The following is a 22,643-nucleotide window of genomic DNA, read 5'->3' on the forward strand; positions in this document are numbered from 1 at the left end:
CATGCGAAATGTCAGCTATATACTAGTATCATCAAAGTCAAGCCTTCAAGAATCACTTGTCACTGCGTAAATACATCTTGTGAAATAGTATTGATATTCCCAATGTACTTGAGGTAAATGTATCCCCATGTCATCCAAATAACTAACACTGTTTTCAGTCACCTCCCGTCATTGTGAAACAGCTGAAGCTCGAAGCACAACAAACACTGAGAATACAAAATGAAACCGCGAGTTGCAATTGTATGCGTTGTATCCGTTCTTTTGAATTTTTCTCCTTTGTTGATCCCCAAACTTTAAATACAGTCATATAATGCACTTAGAATGAAGCATTCCATCTCGTACACGTTTTCCCGTTTTGTCACACATTCTCATGTGTGGCAGTCCTTTGTGATTGAATTATCCAGACAGTCATATCATGGGTACACCATACTGAATCTCCAACGCTAAACACATTCTGGAGATATACAATCGTGGAAATACTCGTTAAGGGCCGGTAGTTCAGTGAACTGCGCCGTAACACAGGATACCACATCGGTCGAATAAGTACAGCTGTGAATTTACTTGTCATTGAAACGTCGCTGTACGATCTGTTTGAGCAGCCCATACACCCAGCACGGTCACGCTATATCGGCTTTATATGTCCGTATAAACAGCTACCACAACAAAGTCACAATGCAAATAGTTATCCTAAAGTATCACCCATTAATCTCTTCGCCGTGGTATGCTAGGGTTCTGTTATTGAACAATCCTCCTGTTCTCAAAGAATTGTGAACTCCTTAAAGTAATGAATCCATAAACGGTAGTTGAAGGGATTAAGTTTGCCAACACTGTTGTACAATACTACGGTAGCCCTGGCTTCGTTCATTCAAACTGTCGGTGTATTCCTAGCAGACGGGGGGCACATTGAACACATTCCCGCATACACACCGCCTGACCTTTAACTCGGGAAGGTGTCGAGTCGGTTTGTGTTATTAAAGGAGCGCCCATAGGACGATTCCTTAATCACTGGTTCTTGTAGGAGACATTGCTGCAGGCGGGAAATGGTAATAGACCGCAGACAGTCTTGCATGAGTCATATGGATAGGAGGGTAAGAGAAAGAGGGAGAGAGAGAGAGAGAGAGAGAGAGAGAGAGAGAGAGAGAGAGAGAGACAGAGACAGAGACAGAGAGAGAGGGAGAGACAAAGAGAGGCAGAGACAGAGAGAGAGAGAGAGAGAGAGAGACAAAGAGAGAGAGAGAGAGAGACAGAGACAGAGAGAGAGACAGGGAGAGAGACACACAGAGAGAGAGACAGAGAGAGAGGGAGAGAGAGAGAGAGAGAGAGAGAGAGAGAGAGAGAGAGAGAGAGAGAGAGAGAGAGAGAGAGACACAGAGAGAGAGAGAGAGAGAGAGAGAGAGAGAGAGACAAAGAGAGAGAGAGACAGAGAGAGAGAGAGAGAGAGACAGAGAGAGAGAGAGAGAGACAGAGAGAGAGAGAGAGAGAGAGAGAGAGAGAGAGAGAGAGAGAGAGAGAGACAGAGAGAGAGGAGAGAGAGAGAGAGAGAGAGAGAGAGAGAGAGAGAGAGAGACACACAGAGAGAGAGACAGAGAGGAGAGAGAGAGAGAGAGAGAGAGAGAGACAGAGAGACAGAGAGAGAGAGAGAGAGAGACAGAGAGAGAGAGAGAGAGAGACAGAGAGAGAGACAGAGAGAGAGAGAGAGACAGAGAGAGAGAGAGGAGAGACAGAGAGAGACAGACAGAGGAGAGAGACAGAGAGAGAGAGAGAGAGACAGAGGGAGAGAGAGAGAGAGAGAGAGAGAGACAGAGAGAGAGAGAGAGAGAGAGAGAGAGAGAGAGACAGAGAGACAGAGACACAGAGAGAGAGAGAGACAGAGAGAGAGAGAGAGAGAGAGAGAGAGAGAGAGACAGAAAGAGGGGAGAGGGATGTGTATTTTTGTTTGTCTAATGACATGACATCTAGGACAAGCCTAATACATTTATCTATTTCGCCAACCAGCTATAAACAGCAATGACAAATTTCGAAGTGTTTCCTAATTTAACCGATTGTACATTAACTCAGGAAACTTGTCATTTATCCTTCTGTTCAACAACAATACGCAGTCAGTACGTTATGTTGCTGCCGAAACGACGTTGTCGACGGCGCAGAACGGCATTCTCTCAACCAACGGCATCGGGTTTCATGCAATAATTAAAGGAGCACGTGCCATACGTTCCACCGATGGTATTGACCACTCCGTCATAATATACCCGTGTTACCGGGAAGCACAGATCGGCGACATCCAACTTCTTAAAGGTTTGCACAGGTATATTGTGATCAAACTTATGTAAACAGCCCCCCTTAGTTGTAACCTTAAGCCACAGATACAAGCCAATTATGTCCGGATATTACCAAAAAGCTGAGAGACAGCACGCAGTGATATTAAGGTACCTCATTACCAGGCAAAACATGTGCGAGGCTTTATCCAAATTTCATACGCACATTTCATGTAGGTCTAGCACTTGACAGATATTCGGTGCATGACGAAACGTGAAATCTGACAGCACACAGAGGCACTTGAAGAGAATCAGGATTTATTTCCTATTCTAAGATTTTGATTGTTGATACAAAGGCTGTAACGAAATAATATTTCTTTTCCATAAATCATTTCCCATTGTGCAAGTATTCACTTGCAATATTGTCAAGAAGATATATTTGATGAATAACAAAACACTAGTTTATTATTTCTATCATTGTATGTAAAACGTCATTGTTGTATTTTGCAATACTATCATCAGCTTACCCAACGCTTTATACATGTGTTATAAAAGATATTACTTTGCTTTCGTAGTCGTTTTAGATTGGCATTTAACATGTGTAATTAGGTGATAACCTGTCATGTGTATGTGGTGACATTCATGGCAACATGTGTCATGTACATGTAGAGAGTCAGGGCAACATGCGTCATGTACATGTAGAGATTCAGGGCAACATGCGTCATGTACATGTAGAGATTCAGGGCAACATGTGTCATGTACATGTAGAGATTCAGGGCAACATGTGTCATGTACATGTAGAGATTCAGGTCAACATGTGTCACTTGTAGAGATTCAGGTCAACGTGCGTCATGAACATGTAGAGATTCGGGGCAACATATGTGATGTACATGTAGAGATTCAGGTCAACATTTATCATGTACATGTAGAGATTCAGGGCAACATCATGAACATGTAGAGATTGTCATGAACATGTAGAGATTCAGGGCAACATGTGTCATGAACATGTAGAGATTCAGGGCAACATGAACATCATGTACATGTAGTAGAGATTCAGGTACAACATGTGTCATAAACATGTAGAGATTCAGGGCAACATGCATCATGAACATGTAGAGATTCAGGGCATGGTCATTCAGGGCAAACATGTGTCATGTACATGTAGAGATTCAGGGCAACATGCGTCATGTACATGTATAGATTCGGGGCAACATATGTCGCGTGCATGTAGAGATTCAGGGCAACATGTCATGTACATGTAGAGATTCAGGGCAACATGCATCATGTACATGTAAAGATTCAGGCCAACATGTGTCATGTACATGTAGAGATTCAGGGCAACATTTGTCATGTACATGTAGAGATTCAGGGCAACATGTGTCATGTACATGTAGAGATTCAGGGCAACATTTGTCATGTACATGTAGAGATTCAGGCCAACATGCGTCATGTACATGTAGAGATTCAGGGCAACATGTGTCATGTACATGTAGAGATTCAAGGCAACATGTGTCATGTACATGTAGAGATTCAGGGCAACATATGTCATGTACATGTAGAGATTCAGGGCAACATGCGTCATGTAGAGATTCACAACAGCGTCATGTCAGGGTATGTGTCATGTACATGTAGAGATTCAGGGCAACATGTGTCATGTACATGTAGAGATTCAGGACAACACGTGTCATGTACATGTAGACATTCAGGTCAACACGTGTCATGTACATGTAGAGATTCAGGTCAACATGTGTCATGTACATGTAGAGATTCAGGGCAACATGTGTCATGTACATGTAGAGATTCGGGGCAACATGTGTCATGAACATGTAGAGATTCGGGGCAACATGCGTCATGAACATGTAGAGATTCGGGGCAACATGTGTTATGAACATGTAGAGATTCAGGGCAATATGTGTAATGTACATGTAGATATTCAGGTGAACATGTGATCATGTACATGTAGAGATTCAGGGCAACATGTGTCATGTACATGTAGAGATTCAGGGCAACACATGTCAACATGTGTCATGTAGTAGAGATTCAGGGCAACATGTGTCATGTAAATGTAGAGATTCAGGGCAAAGATGTGTCATGTGTCATGTACATGTAGAGATTGAGGGTAACATATGTGATGTACATGTAGAGATTCAGGTCAACATGTGTCATGTACATGTCGAGATTCAGGTCAACATGTGTCATGTACATGTAGAGATTCAGGGCAACATGCATCATGAACATGTAGAGATTCAGGTCAACATGCGTCATTTACATGTAGAGATTCAGGCCAACATGCGTCATGTACATGTAGAGATTCAGGTCAACATGTGTCATGTACATATAGAGATTCAGCGCAACATGTGTCATGTACATGTAGAGATTCAGGGCAACATGCGTCATGTACATGGAGAGATTCAGGGCAATATGTGTCGTGTACATGTAGAGATTCAGGACAACATGTGTCATGTACATGTAGAGATTATGTACACGTAGAGATTCAGGACAAGATGTGTCATGTACATGTAGAGATTCGGGTCAACATGTGTCATGTACATGTAGACTGACTGACTGAGTTTAGTTTTACGCCGCTTTTAGCAATATTCCAGCAATATCACGGCGGGGGACACCAGAAATGGGCTTAACACATTGTGCCCATGTGGGGAATCGAACACGGGTCTTCGGCGTGACGAGCCAACGCTTTAACCACTAGGCTATCCCACCGCCCTGTACATGTAGAGATGCAGGGCAACATGCGTCATGACCATGTAGAGATTCAGGGCAACATGTGTTATGTACATGTAGAGATTCAGGGCAACATGTGTCATGTACATGTAGAGATTCAGGACAACATGTGTCATGTACATGTAGAGATTCAGATCAACACGTGTCATGTACATGTAAAGATTCGGGGCAACATGTGTCATGTACATGTAGAGATTCAGGGCAACATGCGTCATGTACATGTAGAGATTCGGGGCAACATGTGTTATGAACATGTAGAGATTCAGGGCAATATGTGCCATGTACATGTAGAGATTCAGGTCAACATGTGATCATGTGCATGTAGAGATTCAGGTCAACATGTGTCATGTACATGTAGAGATTCAGGGCAACATGTGTCATGTACATGTAGAGATTCAGGGCAACATGCGTCATGAACATGTAGAGATTCAGCGCAACATGTGTCGTCTACATGTAGAGATTCAGGTCAACATGTATCATGTACATATAGAGATTCAGGTCAACATGTGCTGTGTACATGTAGAGATTCAGGGCAAGATGTGTCATGTACATGTAGAGATTGAGGGTAACATATGTGATGTACATGTAGAGATTCAGGTCAACATGTGTCATGTACATGTCGAGATTCAGGTCAACATTTGTCATTTACAAGTAGAGATTCAGGGCAACATTTGTCATGTACATGTAGAGATTCAGGGCAACATGCATCATGTACATGTAGAGATACAGGCCAACGTGCGTCATGTACATGTAGAGATTCAGGGCAACATGTGTCATGTACATGTAGAGATTCAGGCCAACGTGCCACATGTACATGTAGAGATTCAGGGCAACATGCCTCATGTAGAGATTCAGGGCAACATGCCTCATGTAGAGATTCAGGTCAACATGCGTCATGTACATGTAGAGATTCAGGGCAATATGTGTCATGTACATGTAGAGATTCAGGGCAACATGTGTCATGTACATGTAGAGATTCAGGTCAACACGTGTCATGTACATGTAAAGATTCAGGGCAACATGTGTCGTGTACATGTAGAGATTCAGGGCAACATGTGTCATGTACATGTAGAGATTCAGGTCAACATGTGTCATGTCATGTACATGTAGAGATTCGGGGCAACATGTGTCATGTACATGTAGAGATTCAGGGCAACATGCGTCATGAACATGTAGAGATTCGGGGCAACATGTGTTATGAACATGTAGAGATTCAGGGCAACATGTGTCGTGTACATGTAGAGATTCAGGTCAACTTTGATCTTGTACATGTAGAGATTCAGGGCAACATGTGTCATGTACATGTAGAGATTCAGGTCAACATGTGTCATGTACATGTTGAGATTCAGGTCAACACGTGTCATGTACATGTAGAGATTCAGGGCAACATGTGTCATGTACATGTAGAGATTCAGGGCAACATGCGTCATGAACATGTAGAGATTCGGGGCAACATGTGTTATGTTCATGTAGACTTTCAGGGCAACAGCTGTGGTGTACATGTAGAGATTCAGGTGAACTTTGATCATGTACATGTAGAGATTCAGGGCAACATCCGTCATGAACATGTAGAGATTCGGGGCAACATGTGTTATAAACATGTAGAGATTCAGGGCAACATGTGTCATGTACATGTAGAGATTCAGGACAACATGTGTCATGTACATGTAGACATTCAGGTCAACACGTGTCATGTACATGTAGAGATTCGGGTCAACATGTGTCATGTACATGTAGAGATTCAGGGCAACATGTGTCATGTACATGTAGAGATTCGGGGCAACATGTGTCATGAACATGTAGAGATTCGGGGCAACATGCGTCATGAACATGTAGAGATTCGGGGCAACATGTGTTATGAACATGTAGAGATTCAGGGCAATATGTGTAATGTACATGTAGATATTCAGGTGAACATGTGATCATGTACATGTAGAGATTCAGGGCAACATGTGTCATGTACATGTAGAGATTCAGGGCAACATGTGTCATGTACATGTAGAGATTCAGGGCAACATGTGTCATGTACATGTAGAGATTCAGGGCAACATCCGTCATGAACATGTAGAGATTCGGGGCAACATGTGTCATGTACATGTAGAGATTCAGGGCAACATGTGTCATGTACATGTAGAGATTCAGGTCAACACGTGTCATGTACATGCAGAGATTCGGGGCAACATGTTTCATGTACATGTAGAGATTCAGGTCAACATTTATCATGAACATGTATAGATTCGGGGCAACATGTGTTATGAACATGTAGAGATTCAGGGCAACATGTGTCGTGTACATGTAGAGATTCAGTGCAACATGTGTCATGTACATGTAGAGATTCAGGGCAACATGTGTCATGTACATGTAGAGATTCAGGGCAACATGTGTCATGTACATGTAGAGATTCAGGGCAACATGCGTCATGTACATGTAGAGATTCAGGGCAACATGTGTCATGTACATGTAGAGATTCAGGGCAACATGTGTCATGTACATGTAGAGATTCAGGACAACATGTGTCATGTACATGTAGAGATTCAGGGCAACATGTGTCATGTACATGTAGAGATTCAGGGCAACATGTGTCATGAACATGTAGAGATTCAGGGCAACATGCGTCATGTACATGTAGAGATTCGGGGCAACATGTGTTATGAACATGTAGAGATTCAGGGCAATATGTGTCATGTACATGTAGAGATTCAGGGTCAACATGTGATCATGTACATGTAGAGATTCAGGGCAACATGTGTCATGTACATGTAGAGATTCAGGGCAACATGTGTCATGTACATGTAGAGATTCAGGGCAACATGTGTCATGAACATGTAGAGATTCAGGTCAACATGTGTCATGTACATGTAGAGATTCAGGGCAACATGTGTCATGTACATGTAGAGATTCAGGACAACATGTGTCATGTACATGTAGAGATTCAGGGCAACATGTGTCATGTACATGTAGAGATTCAGGGCAACATGTGTCATGTACATGTAGAGATTCAGGTCAACATGTGTCATGTACATGTCGAGATTCAGGTCAACATGTGTCATGTACATGTAGAGATTCAAGGCAACATGTGTCATGTTCATGTTGAGATTCAGGTCAACATGCGTCATTTACATGTAGAGATTCAGGGCAACATGCGTCATGTACATGTAGAGATTCAGGGCAACATGTGTCATGTACATGTAGAGATTCAGGGCAACATGTGTCATGTACATGTAGAGATTCAGGGCAACATGCGTCATGAACATGTAGAGATTCAGGGCAACATGTGTCATGTACATGTAGAGATTCAGGTCAACATGTGTCATGTACATATAGAGATTCAGGGCAACATGTGTCATGTACATGTAGAGATTCAGGGCAACATGTGTCATGTACATGTAGAGATTCAGGGCAACATGTGTGATGTACATGTAGAGATTCAGGTCAACATGTGTCATGTACATGTCGAGATTCAGGTCAACATGTGTCATGTACATGTAGAGATTCAGGGCAACATTTGTCATGTACATGTAGAGATTCAGGGCAACATGTGTCATGTACATGTAGAGATTCAGGCCAACATGCGTCATGTACATGTAGAGATTCAGGGCAACATGTGTCATGTACATGTAGAGATTCAGGCCAACATGTGTCATGTACATGTAGAGATTCAGGGCAACATGTGTCATGTACATGTAGAGATTCAGGGCAACATGCGTCATGTACATGTAGAGATTCAGGGCAACATGTGTCATGTACATGTAGAGATTCAGGGCAACATGTGTCATGTACATGTAGAGATTCAGGTCAACATGTGTCATGTACATGTAGAGATTCAGGGCAACATGTGTCATGTACATGTAGAGATTCAGGTCAACTTTGATCATGTACATGTAGAGATTCAGGGCAACATGTGTCATGTACATGTAGAGATTCAGGTCAACATGTGTCATGTACATGTAGAGATTCAGGTCAACACGTGTCATGTACATGTAGAGATTCAGGGCAACATGTGTCATGTACATGTAGAGATTCAGGGCAACATGCGTCATGAACATGTGTAGAGATTCAGGGCAACATGTGTCATGTACATGTAGAGATTCAGGGCAACACGTGCCATGTACATGTAGAGATTCAGGGCAACATGTGTCATGTACATGTAGAGATTCAGGGCAACATGCGTCATGAACATGTAGAGATTCGGGGCAACATGTGTTATAAACATGTAGAGATTCAGGGCAACATGTGTCATGTACATGTAGAGATTCAGGACAACATGTGTCATGTACATGTAGACATTCAGGTCAACACGTGTCATGTACATGTAGAGATTCAGGTCAACATGTGTCATGTACATGTAGAGATTCAGGGCAACATGTGTCATGTACATGTAGAGATTCAGGGCAACATGTGTCATGAACATGTAGAGATTCGGGGCAACATGCGTCATGAACATGTAGAGATTCGGGGCAACATGTGTTATGAACATGTAGAGATTCAGGGCAATATGTGTAATGTACATGTAGATATTCAGGTGAACATGTGATCATGTACATGTAGAGATTCAGGGCAACATGTGTCATGTACATGTAGAGATTCAGGGCAACATGTGTCATGTACATGTAGAGATTCAGGGCAACATGTGTCATGAACATGTAGAGATTCAGGTCAACATGTGTCGTGTACATGTAGAGATTCAGGGCAACATGTGTCATGTACATGTAGAGATTCAGGGCAACATGTGTCATGTACATGTAGAGATTCAGGGCAAGATGTGTCATGTACATGTAGAGATTGAGGGTAACATATGTGATGTACATGTAGAGATTCAGGTCAACATGTGTCATGTACATGTCGAGATTCAGGTCAACATGTGTCATGTACATGTAGAGATTCAAGGCAACATGTGTCATGTACATGTAGAGATTCAGGTCAACATGCGTCATTTACATGTAGAGATTCAGGGCAACATGCGTCATGTACATGTAGAGATTCAGGGCAACATGTGTCATGTACATGTAGAGATTCAGGGCAACATGTGTCATGTACATGTAGAGATTCAGGGCAACATGCGTCATGTACATGTAGAGATTCAGGGCAACATGTGTCGTGTACATGTAGAGATTCAGGTCAACATGTGTCATGTACATGTAGAGATTCAGGGCAACATGTGTCATGTACATGTAGAGATTCAGGGCAAGATGTGTCATGTACATGTAGAGATTCAGGGTCAACATGTGTCATGTACATGTAGAGATTCAGGTCAACATGTGTCATGTACATGTAGAGATTCAGGGCAACATGTGTCATGTACATGTAGAGATTCAGGGCAACATGTGTCATGTACATGTAGAGATTCAGGGCAACATGTGTCATGTACATGTAGAGATTCAGGGCAACATGTGTCATGTACATGTAGAGATTCAGGGCAACATGTGTCATGTACATGTAGAGATTCAGGGCAACGTGCCACATGTACATGTCATGTACATGTAGAGATTCAGCAACATGCGTCATGAACATGTAGAGATTCAGGTCAACATGCGTCATGTACATGTAGAGATTCAGGGCAATATGTGTCATGTACATGTAGAGATTCAGGGCAACATGTGTCATGTACATGTAGAGATTCAGGTCAACACGTGTCATGTACATGTAAAGATTCAGGGCAACATGTGTCGTGTACATGTAGAGATTCAGGGCAACATGTGTCATGTGTCATGTACATGTAGAGATTCAGGTCAACACGTGTCATGTACATGTAGAGATTCAGGGCAACATGTGTCATGTACATGTAGAGATTCAGGGCAACATGCGTCATGAACATGTAGAGATTCGGGGCAACATGTGTTATGAACATGTAGAGATTCAGGGCAACATGTGTCGTGTACATGTAGAGATTCAGGTCAACTTTGATCATGTACATGTAGAGATTCAGGGCAACATGTGTCATGTACATGTAGAGATTCAGGTCAACATGTGTCATGTACATGTTGAGATTCAGGTCAACACGTGTCATGTACATGTAGAGATTCGGGGCAACATGTGTCATGTACATGTAGAGATTCAGGGCAACATGCGTCATGAACATGTAGAGATTCAGGGCAACATGTGTTATGTACATGTAGAGATTCAGGGCAACATGTGTCATGTACATGTAGAGATTCAGGTGAACTTTGTGTCATGTACATGTAGAGATTCAGGGCAACATGAACGTCATGTTATAAACATGTAGAGATTCAGGGCAACATGTGTCATAAACATGTAGAGATTCAGGACAACATGTGTCATGTACATGTAGAGATTCAGGGCAACATGTGTCATGTACATGTAGAGATTCAGGTCAACATGTGTCATGTACATGTAGAGATTCAGGGCAACATGTGTCATGTACATGTAGAGATTCAGGGCAACATGTGTCATGTACATGTAGAGATTCAGGGCAACATGTGTCATGAACATGTAGAGATTCAGGGCAACATGTGTCATGAACATGTAGAGATTCAGGGCAACATGTGTCATGTACATGTAGAGATTCAGGGCAACATGTGTCATGTACATGTAGAGATTCAGGTCAACATGTGTCATGTACATGTAGAGATTCAGGGCAACATGTGTCATGTACATGTAGAGATTCAGGGCAACATGTGTCATGTACATGTAGAGATTCAGGGCAACATGTGTCATGTACATGTAGAGATTCAGGGCAACATGCGTCATGAACATGTAGAGATTCGGGGCAACATGTGTTATAAACATGTAGAGATTCAGGGCAACATGTGTCATGTACATGTAGAGATTCAGGTCAACATGTGTCATGTACATGTAGAGATTCAGGGCAACATGTGTCATGTACATGTAGAGATTCAGGTCAACATGTGTCATGTACATGTAGAGATTCAGGGCAACATGTGTTATGAACATGTAGAGATTCAGGGCAACATGTGTCATGTACATGTAGAGATTCAGGGCAACATGTGTCATGTACATGTAGAGATTCAGGTCAACATGTGTCGTGTACATGTAGAGATTCAGGTCAACACGTGTCATGTACATGTAGAGATTCAGGGCAACATGCGTCATGTACATGTAGAGATTCAGGGCAACATGTGTCGTGTACATGTAGAGATTCAGGGCAACATGTGTCATGTACATGTAGAGATTCAGGGCAACATGTGTCATGTACATGTAGAGATTCACAACATGTCATGTACATGTAGAGATTCAGGGCAACATGTGTCATGTACATGTAGAGATTCAGGGCAACATGTGTCATGTACATGTAGAGATTCAGGGCAACATGTGTCATGTACATGTAGAGATTCAGGGCAACATGTGTTATGAACATGTAGAGATTCAGGGCAACATGTGTCATGTACATGTAGAGATTCAGGGCAACATGTGATCATGTACATGTAGAGATTCAGGGCAACATGTGTCATGTACATGTAGAGATTCAGGGCAACATGTGTCATGTACATGTAGAGATTCAGGGCAACATGTGTCATGAACATGTAGAGATTCAGGTCAACATGTGTCGTGTACATGTAGAGATTCAGGGCAACATGTGTCATGTACATGTAGAGATTCAGGGCAACATGTGTCATGTACATGTAGAGATTCAGGGCAAGATGTGTCATGTACATGTAGAGATTGAGGGTAACATATGTGATGTACATGTAGAGATTTAGGTCAACATGTGTCATGTACATGTCGAGATTCAGGTCAACATGTGTCATGTACATGTAGAGATTCAAGGCAACATGTGTCATGTTCATGTTGAGATTCAGGTCAACATGCGTCATTTACATGTAGAGATTCAGGGCAACATGCGTCATATACATGTAGAGATTCAGGGCAACATGTGTCATGTACATATAGAGATTCAGCGCAACATGTGTCATGTACATGTAGAGATTCAGGGCAACATGTAGAGATTCAGGGCAACATGCGTCATGTACATGTAGAGATTCAGGGCAATATGTGTCGTGTACATGTAGAGATTCAGGACAACATGTGTCATGTACATGTAGAGATTCGTGTCAACATGTGTCATGTACATGTAGAGATGCAGGGCAACATGCGTCATGAACATGTAGAGATTCAGGGCAACATGTGTTATAAACATGTAGAGATTCAGGGCAACATGTGTCATGTACATGTAGAGATTCAGGACAACATGTGTCATGTACATGTAGAGGTTCAGATGAACACGTGTCATGTACATGTAAAGATTCGGGGCAACATGTGTCATGAACATGTAGAGATTCAGGGCAACATGCGTCATGTACATGTAGAGATTCGGGGCAACATGTGTTATGAACATGTAGAGATTCAGGACAATATGTGTCATGTACATGTAGAGATTCAGGGCAACATGTGTCATGTACATGTAGAGATTCAGGGCAACATGCGTCATGAACATGTAGAGATTCAGGTCAACATGTGTCGTCTACATGTAGAGATTCAGGTCAACATGTGATCATGTACATGTAGAGATTCAGGTCAACATGTGTCATGTACATGTAGAGATTCAGGACAACATGTGTCATGTACATGTAGAGATTCAGGGCAACATGTGTCATGTACATGTAGAGATTCAGGGCAACATGCGTCATGAACATGTAGAGATTCAGGGCAACATGTGTTATGAACATGTAGAGATTCAGGGCAATATGTGTCATGTACATGTAGAGATTCAGGTGAACATGTACATGTAGAGATTCAGGGCAACATGTGTCATGTACATGTAGAGATTCAGGGCAACATGTGTCGTGTACATGTAGAGATTCAGGGCAACATGTGTCATGTACATGTAGAGATTCAGGTCAACACGTGTCATGTACATGTAGAGATTCAGGGCAACATGTGTCATGTACATGTAGAGATTCAGGGCAACATGCGTCATGTACATGTAGAGATTCGGGGCAACATGTGTCATGTACATGTAGAGATTCAGGGCAACATGTGTCGTGTACATGTAGAGATTCAGGGCAACATGTGTCATGTACATGTAGAGATTCAGGGCAACATGTGTCATGTACATGTAGAGATTCAGGTCAACATGTGTCATGTACATGTAGAGATTCAAGCAACATGTGTCATGTGAACATGTAGAGGACAACATGTGGGCAACATGTGTGTCATGTACATGTAGAGATTCAGGGCAACATGTGTCATGTACATGTAGAGATTCAGGTCAACATTTATCATGAACATGTATAGATTCGGGGCAACATGTGTTATGAACATGTAGAGATTCAGGGCAACATGTGTGGTGTACATGTAGAGATTCAGGGCAACATGTGTCATGTACATGTAGAGATTCAGGTCAACATGTGTCATGTACATGTAGAGATTCAGGGCAACATGTGTCATGTACATGTAGAGATTCAGGGCAACATGTGTCATGTACATGTAGAGATTCAGGGCAACATGTGTCGTGTACATGTCAGAGCAATATGTTCAGATGAACACGTGTCATGTACATGTAGAGATTCAGGGCAACATGTGTCATGTACATGTAGAGATTCAGGGCAACATGCGTCATGTACATGTAGAGATTCAGGGCAACATGTGTCATGAACATGTAGAGATTCAGGACAATATGTGTCATGTACATGTAGAGATTCAGGGCAACATGTGTCATGTACATGTAGAGATTCAGGGCAACATGCGTCATGAACATGTAGAGATTCAGGTCAACATGTGTCATGTACATGTAGAGATTCAGGTCAACATGTGATCATGAGATCAGGGCAACATGAGAGATTCAGGTCAACATGTGTCATGTACATGTAGAGATTCAGGACAACATGTGTCATGTACATGTAGAGATTCAGGGCAACATGTGTCATGTACATGTAGAGATTCAGGGCAACATGCGTCATGAACATGTAGAGATTCAGGGCAACATGTGTTATGAACATGTAGAGATTCAGGGCAATATGTGTCATGTACATGTAGAGATTCAGGTGAACATGTGATCATGTACATGTAGAGATTCAGGTCAACAAGTGTCATGTACATGTAGAGATTCAGGGCAATATGTGTCATGTACATGTAGAGATTCAGGGCAACATGTGTCATGTACATGTAGAGATTCAGGTCAACACGTGTCATGTACATGTAAAGATTCAGGGCAACATGTGTCGTGTACATGTAGAGATTCAGGGCAACATGTGTCATGTACATGTAGAGATTCAGGTCAACACGTGTCATGTACATGTAGAGATTCGGGGCAACATGTGTCATGTACATGTAGAGATTCAGGGCAACATGCGTCATGAACATGTAGAGATTCGGGGCAACATGTGTTATGAACATGTAGAGATTCAGGGCAACATGTGTCGTGTACATGTAGAGATTCAGGTCAACTTTGATCATGTACATGTAGAGATTCAGGGCAACATGTGTCATGTACATGTAGAGATTCAGGTCAACATGTGTCATGTACATGTAGAGATTCAGGTCAACACGTGTCATGTACATGTAGAGATTCGGGGCAACATGTGTCATGTACATGTAGAGATTCAGGTCAACATTTATCATGAACATGTATAGATTCGGGGCAACATGTGTTATGAACATGTAGAGATTCAGGGCAACATGTGTGGTGTACATGTAGAGATTCAGTGCAACATGTGTCATGTACATGTAGAGATTCAGGTCAACATGTGTCGTGTACATGTAGAGATTCAGGTCAACAAGTGTCATGTACATGTAGAGATTCAGGGCAACATGCGTCATGTAGATGTAGAGATTCAGGGCAACATGTGTCGTGTACATGTAGAGATTCAGGGCAACATGTGTCATGTACATGTAGAGATTCAGGACAACATGTCGTCATGAACATGTAGAGATTCAGGGCAACATGTGTCATGTACATGTAGCGATTTACTTCTTTGATGGGCATTTTAGAGTTGATGAAAAATGATGACAATGTTTTTGGATATACAACGTCTTTTATTGTGAAAGTTGTATGTCAATAAAAAATTTAATCATTCTTCATGTAGACATTCATGTATATGTCGTGATTCAGGTTAACATGTGTCGTGTAAATGTAGCGATTCCGGTCAACGTATTTTGTACACATGTTTATTTTGGTTGGATTATGCCACGTACAAATGGTGGATCAGATCAGATTGTGCCATGAACATATGGCCATTCATATACATGTATTTTTTAACCATATTTATTCATTATCCAACGTCCTCCGGTGCCATCGCACACCGAATATATACAATACAATTTTTAAATAAATATACATATTTCTTATATATTAGTATAAAATGAACAGAAAATCTTAAAGCATTTTTCAGTCGTATTACACAATTGCCAATACCTGAGACGTTCTAGAAAACCTGCAGGATTTACATTGGCTACCAAGGCATCCACTCCAACACATGGTGCTGTCCTCACACTCCAGAATTAATCCCACCTCAATCATGGTAACGTCCACCGGATATTTGTAAAGGACAATATCCGGTTCGTATTCCGAGTCATCTGTCGCTCAGCAGAGCATAGGGTTTGAGCGTGGGTATAAATATTCATGCAAGTTCATTTGTAACCGATCATTTGTTTGTTATATGAGACTACTTTACTATGTAATATGTTTCGTAGACGTATCATGTTGATATAACTTCGTCTGGAGTATTAAGATCAATCTCGTTTGTAGTTTACTCTTCTAATAAACCAAATATTGCCAAAGTTTTTCTGAGTTTACTGTAATCGAAATACAAGCAACTGTTGTAAAGTAATGTGAATTGAAGAACCTACAGCTAATGCAACATTTCGTATATATTTCAAAATGTTACGCGAGCATCACCAACAGTAACATATGATGAAGAACGTTGAAGCAGGAAAGCAATCAATTTTATTACATGAGTATTTCTGTCAGGGTCGACGTTCAGTGGTAATGGAATCATACAATGTGCTCACTTAGTCAAGAAATGTGACTCTCCCTTGCCAGTGTGTAGCAATGTAACTGTATCTTTCTGTCTGCTCAAGCTCGTCCGTTAATGCTCCTTCTCAACTCCCTGAGCAGTATGCTAATGATAACTCCAAACACGCTGTGCCTGGACGAGCTGGGTAAGGCGATGAGCCAGGTACAGTGTAACCAGCATAACTATGTTTGTGTCGACTCTCTTGAGTCGTGAAAAGAGTTGGCTGTGTCAGGAGGGAGACGTATTAATGAGCTGAATTTTGTGTCATGATGCTTATACACATACTTTCATTCATTTACACCTCCAAAACATGGACAAAACCCACGTATTTTGAGTAACAGTAAATATTCTCGCCTATGGGCCAAACTGTTTCTGTTTTTTGGTTTTTTAAACATCGCTCTAAATTAGCCGAATTTTAAGTTAAAATGAGTTGAAATTTGTGTCACGATGCTTATATACATACACTCATTCATTTACAACCTCCAAAAGATGGAAACACATGTATTTTGAGTAAAAGTAAACATTTTCGCCAAGGGGCGAGATTTTTTAACATCGCTCTAAATTAACTGAATTAAGTCAAAATGAGTTGAAATTTGTGTCATGATACTTATAAACATACACTCATTCATATTACAACCTCCAAAACATGGATTCTGAGCGAAACTAAACATTCTCGCCCATGAGCCGGCCCATGGGCTAGCGAATTTAAATATTGAGTTTTCGAAAAACATTTTTTGTTCATCCTTAGCATATATTCATAACAACTGCATGATTAATTTGGTCAAATCCTTTGTCAGAAAGTGCCCACAGTGCGGAGAGTTCCTGGACTTTTGTGAGTTCAGAATTAAATTGTGACGTGTTATTTTCATTCGAAAATTACCCATTGCTGATCACTGTGGCCAAAACAATGTTCCCAGAATGAGTGAGTGGGTTGGACTGAACGCAGTCTTTGGTCAAAGGTAAGACATGTGTGTGTGTGTGTGTGTGTGTGTGTGTGTGTGTGTGTGTGTGTGTGTGTGTGTGTGTGTGTGCCCTGCGTTGTGTCTAATGAAAGATCGATGCATAATCGGTTCCAGATCTGGTATTCCTGGATCAATACGTGATGATCGTACATACCAAATACCGTTACATTTTCCACACGAGTGGTTTCCGTAGATCATTGGTATAGATTATTGGTATTGATCATTTGTCTTGATCATTGGTATATTCAGTACATGTTTCAGTCATCAACCTAAAGATGGTTACTTTCTGATTAGTCAATCCCCGTTGTGTCGAACTCGTCGGGACAAGGAGGAAGTTTGACTTATCCGAGTGTTCGACATATCCGTCAACACAGAAAAGACCAAAGTGTTTACAACATCGTTTTTCTACAGTAGTCTACACAAACGAACAATACATTTTTGTAATACACGTTTACTGCAGTAAAAAATAAAATAAAAATAAATAAAATTGTAAATTAATTCAACCTCTTTAATGACAAATACATATGCATACAAAAAGCTAAGAATACATTTTTTAAACAACGTGGATTTGAAGATTTATCTATCTATTTACATCAGGGTAAAAATAATGATAAATATTAGGAAATCGGCAGGGACCGATATATGAGTTCGACACAAACGTGAATTCATCTCAGCCGAGTTCGAACTGTAGGGGTTCGACTGTAGTTGCCAAGAATATTTTTGACATCTTAACAAACGCCATATATTTCTAGTAAGGTTACTGTATTGATATAGATTTAACGCAGCGGACATCGATATCATTACAACAATACGTTTACCATCACATCTTTCCATATATAGTCATATTTAGGATATTTAACTGACATTTCCCTGAAACCATTAGATCGAGGGTAATTTTATCCTTCTTCCTCCCTGGTCTTTGCTTCATCGGATGACACAGTGACAAGACAGATGCTACCAGTTACCACAGAGCGTACCGAGACAGATAACATGGTCAGAAAAACAACGTTGGCCCTGTTATGACGGGGTCATCACTGTCTGACCGTTAGACACGTCTGGTGCTGGCCCTCAGGTGTGGTGGTCTGACGTTGTGGCGATCAGTAAACAGACACCGTTATTCTAACAAATGTCTGTGGTATTCTTCTGATAACGACGAACATCTTTGTACGAACATGTGGGTTACACCAAAACGCTATGATGGAACAGCGATGTACAAGCCTATATGATGTATCACAAAACCGTCATTAAACACATATGTACAAGCTATATGATCTATCATATAACTATCATGACAAATAGATATGATAAATCACAAACCGGTTGTGAAATAGCGATGTACAAGCATGTATAATGCATTACAAAACGATCGTGAAACAGCGATGTACAAGCATGTATGATGTATCACAAAACCATCGTGTAACAGAGATGTACAAGAATATATGATGTATCACAAAACTGTCGCGAAACAGCGATGTACAAGCATATGATATATCCGACGTAAAATATGTGTTTCCAAAACCTATGCATAACTAAAAGCTCATACATGAATATAACCATTATATGAGGAACTCAATTCATGTCCAGCGAATTGGGCAGTCATGAATTACCTTCTGACACTCCATGGAAGTCAAACAAGTTCTGTTCATGGTATGAAGCTACGCATGTTCTTCTTGCAGCTAAACCGATACGACAACATCATGTGTTCCTAAAGCACACAGTCTTCTATTGCGTGTTTGCCTTACTTCTATATTCCGTTCATACAGAGACCATATGATATCTATTATATGCTCTCTGGTTCATACGTGAGCTTGGTTTCAACTCTGAACACCATTTCAAATGGACATAACATCCCACTGACTAGTCACTTGACTACCATTGCCACACCTATTATTTATTAAAACTAAAAGTTTATAAAAAAGTTTATATAACAAATGAAATATTAGTTTTCAATCGTATATGATATTTTCTTGGTCATCGATTCTAACAAACCCGTGAAGGTCGGGGCTAGAATGAACCTTCAGCAACCCATGCTTGTCGTACGATGCGACTAACGGGATCACGTGGTCAGGCTCACTGACTTGGTTGACAGGTATCATCGGTTCCCAATCGCGCAGATCGATGCTCATTCTGTTGATCACTGGATTGTCTGGTCCAGACTTGAATATTTACAGCCCGCCGCCATATAGCTGGAATATTGCTGAGTGGGACGTAGAACTAAACTCACTCACTCTATTCTAACATGGTTGCTGTTGTTCAAATGACATTCATCTCTTTACGACAAATACATAGGAAGCCTGTTGTACAAGTGTGTGTCCAATATATCCGAGTAACACCAAGGTCAACACGCTCGGGGTCTAAGACGACCATCTACCACTTCACCCACTAATGATGAGTCTGTATTCAGCTTCAGGCAGAGAATCTCAACAACCTCCGATTTCCATATGGTCGACAGACCCACCATTGAAACTGTGGCCCGACAAGCAAGCAGGCAACCCAATACATCAACACGTTCAGCCAAGCGGAGGACCATGTCATCAACATGGCTCAATATTGCCTCACAGATTATACGGTGTCCTGTCGCAATCATTCACAGGGGGCATTGTAGTCACCACCATTGTTAACGGGATTGTCTTGTTGTGTAAAACCCTTCCGGTAGTGACGTCTTATTATCTGGATTTTTACACGGGTTTTAGGTCGATTTCTATGGATTCGGGAAATTGCTCTCATCTAATTATTTTTTTAAGTGACATACCTTACCAACAGCTTGTCGGAACAATGCGACAAGTAATTGCTTTCTTTCAGGACAGGACGTCTCTTGTTACGTTGGGTAGGGATGTTTTGTATTCAAACTTCGTATTTTTACATATCTATGGTCTTAGTTCGTCGGGACCAGGGATAGAATTGGTTCCGAGTAACCCATATTTGTCATAGTTGACACGTTACGACATGGAAGCTTGGTGGGGCGAGTGGCATCGTGCCAAGGCGGTCTGAGATGTCGTTCATACTATTAACCACCTGTTTGTGTGGTCCAGACTCGATTACTTACAGGACACAGGCCATGAACTAGCAGGAACATAACTTCAATGTAACCCAGCAAACATTAGGACTATGGAAGTGACACCTAGGACACAACACACCTTTAGATAATAACGTACACAACCAAAAGTAGGTTGTCGTGAAGAGGAATCTTGTTTCAGGACGTTTTTCCCATGCCACTGGTGTGTGAATTTCGATTCTAACAAATGGTACGGCTAAGCTGAGTGACTGAGACACCCAAATGATGGAACATTGAGACCTATGGCTATTAAATAACCATACATAATCACGCCCTTTCTCGCTTAACTGTTGGGTGTGCTGATTCCCCTTTCGGAAATAACAGTATGGGTGACGGGATAAATAGATAAACGATAGTCACAGATCAGGTTGAAGGCCGAACGTATAAAGATCTTGTCTCAAACGTTGAAAACACCAGAAGAAAATTGTCGCGATGTGAGTGAATGAATGAGTTTAGTTTTACGCTGCTTTTAGCAATATTCCAGTAATATCACGGCGGGGAACACCATAAATGGGCTTCACACATTGTACCCATGTGAAGAATCCAACCCGGCTCTTCGGCGTGACGAGCGACGTTTTAACCAGCCTGGCAGGCTGTAGATCCGTCTCGATCTCGTCAGATAATGAACACCACTTTAAATACATTCAAGGGGTATCCCAGAAATGGTAACACCAACAATTGGCCTCACACGCGTAATTCTTAAATATGCATTCATGTTATAGAACGGTTGTATTCAGCATGACTGACCGCCACTCGACAGTACCTAAACAGTCGGTTCCAGCGTCTTTGGCAGGAGGAACGATTCATCGGTGAATGGCGATAACCGACCGACTATAAAACATATAATGAGTTAAAAGAGCAGAGCACGCCATAACACATCCTGAGTACTAGTCTGAATCTCTGGTCTCCCTAGGTCTCCTTTTCAATTTAAATGGGCTTGTTTGTTACTATCAAAATTATATATATTCAGAGACTAAGCCTTAGTCTACCCGAGTACCTGCTTAGAGTCCGTTTGAGCGGCCTTATGGTAAATCTGTCATGTGAATGACGGATTGCTTGTTTTTCAGTGCTATGATTTTTTTTCTGTTTGTAAATGAATACTGTAATGAATATGTTTAAAAAGAAAAAACTCATTCAGACTTTGTTTTTAAAATGTGCATGAATTCAGACTTGATCTCGTCACCATCTGGCTGGAATAATGCCTATGTGATGTATAGAGCCCAACCCAAGTCAACTTATGGTAAGTCAGACACCCCTATACAAGCTGTACTTTCCGTCAAAACAAGTTATTCTAAAACTCGCTTTTACTGTCTTTGTTTATGTTTGTTTTATAGAAGATGAAAATGATATTAAATTTCCTTGACATAAACGCAAAACAGCAAACTCTGATTCTTTGTTGATGTCTATTTTAGACATATGTCACTTTAACCCGACGACGTCATATCTTAGACATATGTCACTTTAACCCGACGGGTTCATATCTTAGACATATGTCACTTTAACCCGACGGCGTCATATCTTAGACATATGTCACTTTAACCCGACGACGCCATATCTTAGACACATGTCACTTTAACCCGACGGCTTCATATCTTAGACATATGTCACTTTAACCCGACGGCGTCATATCTTAGACATATGTCACTTTAACCCGACGGCGTCATATCTTATACATATGTCACTTCAACCCGACGGCGTCATA

Source organism: Haliotis rubra, unplaced genomic scaffold (assembly GCF_003918875.1).
Source record: "Haliotis rubra isolate DU_JTF1 unplaced genomic scaffold, ASM391887v1 Scf320, whole genome shotgun sequence".
Classification (NCBI taxonomy): domain Eukaryota; kingdom Metazoa; phylum Mollusca; class Gastropoda; order Lepetellida; family Haliotidae; genus Haliotis; species Haliotis rubra.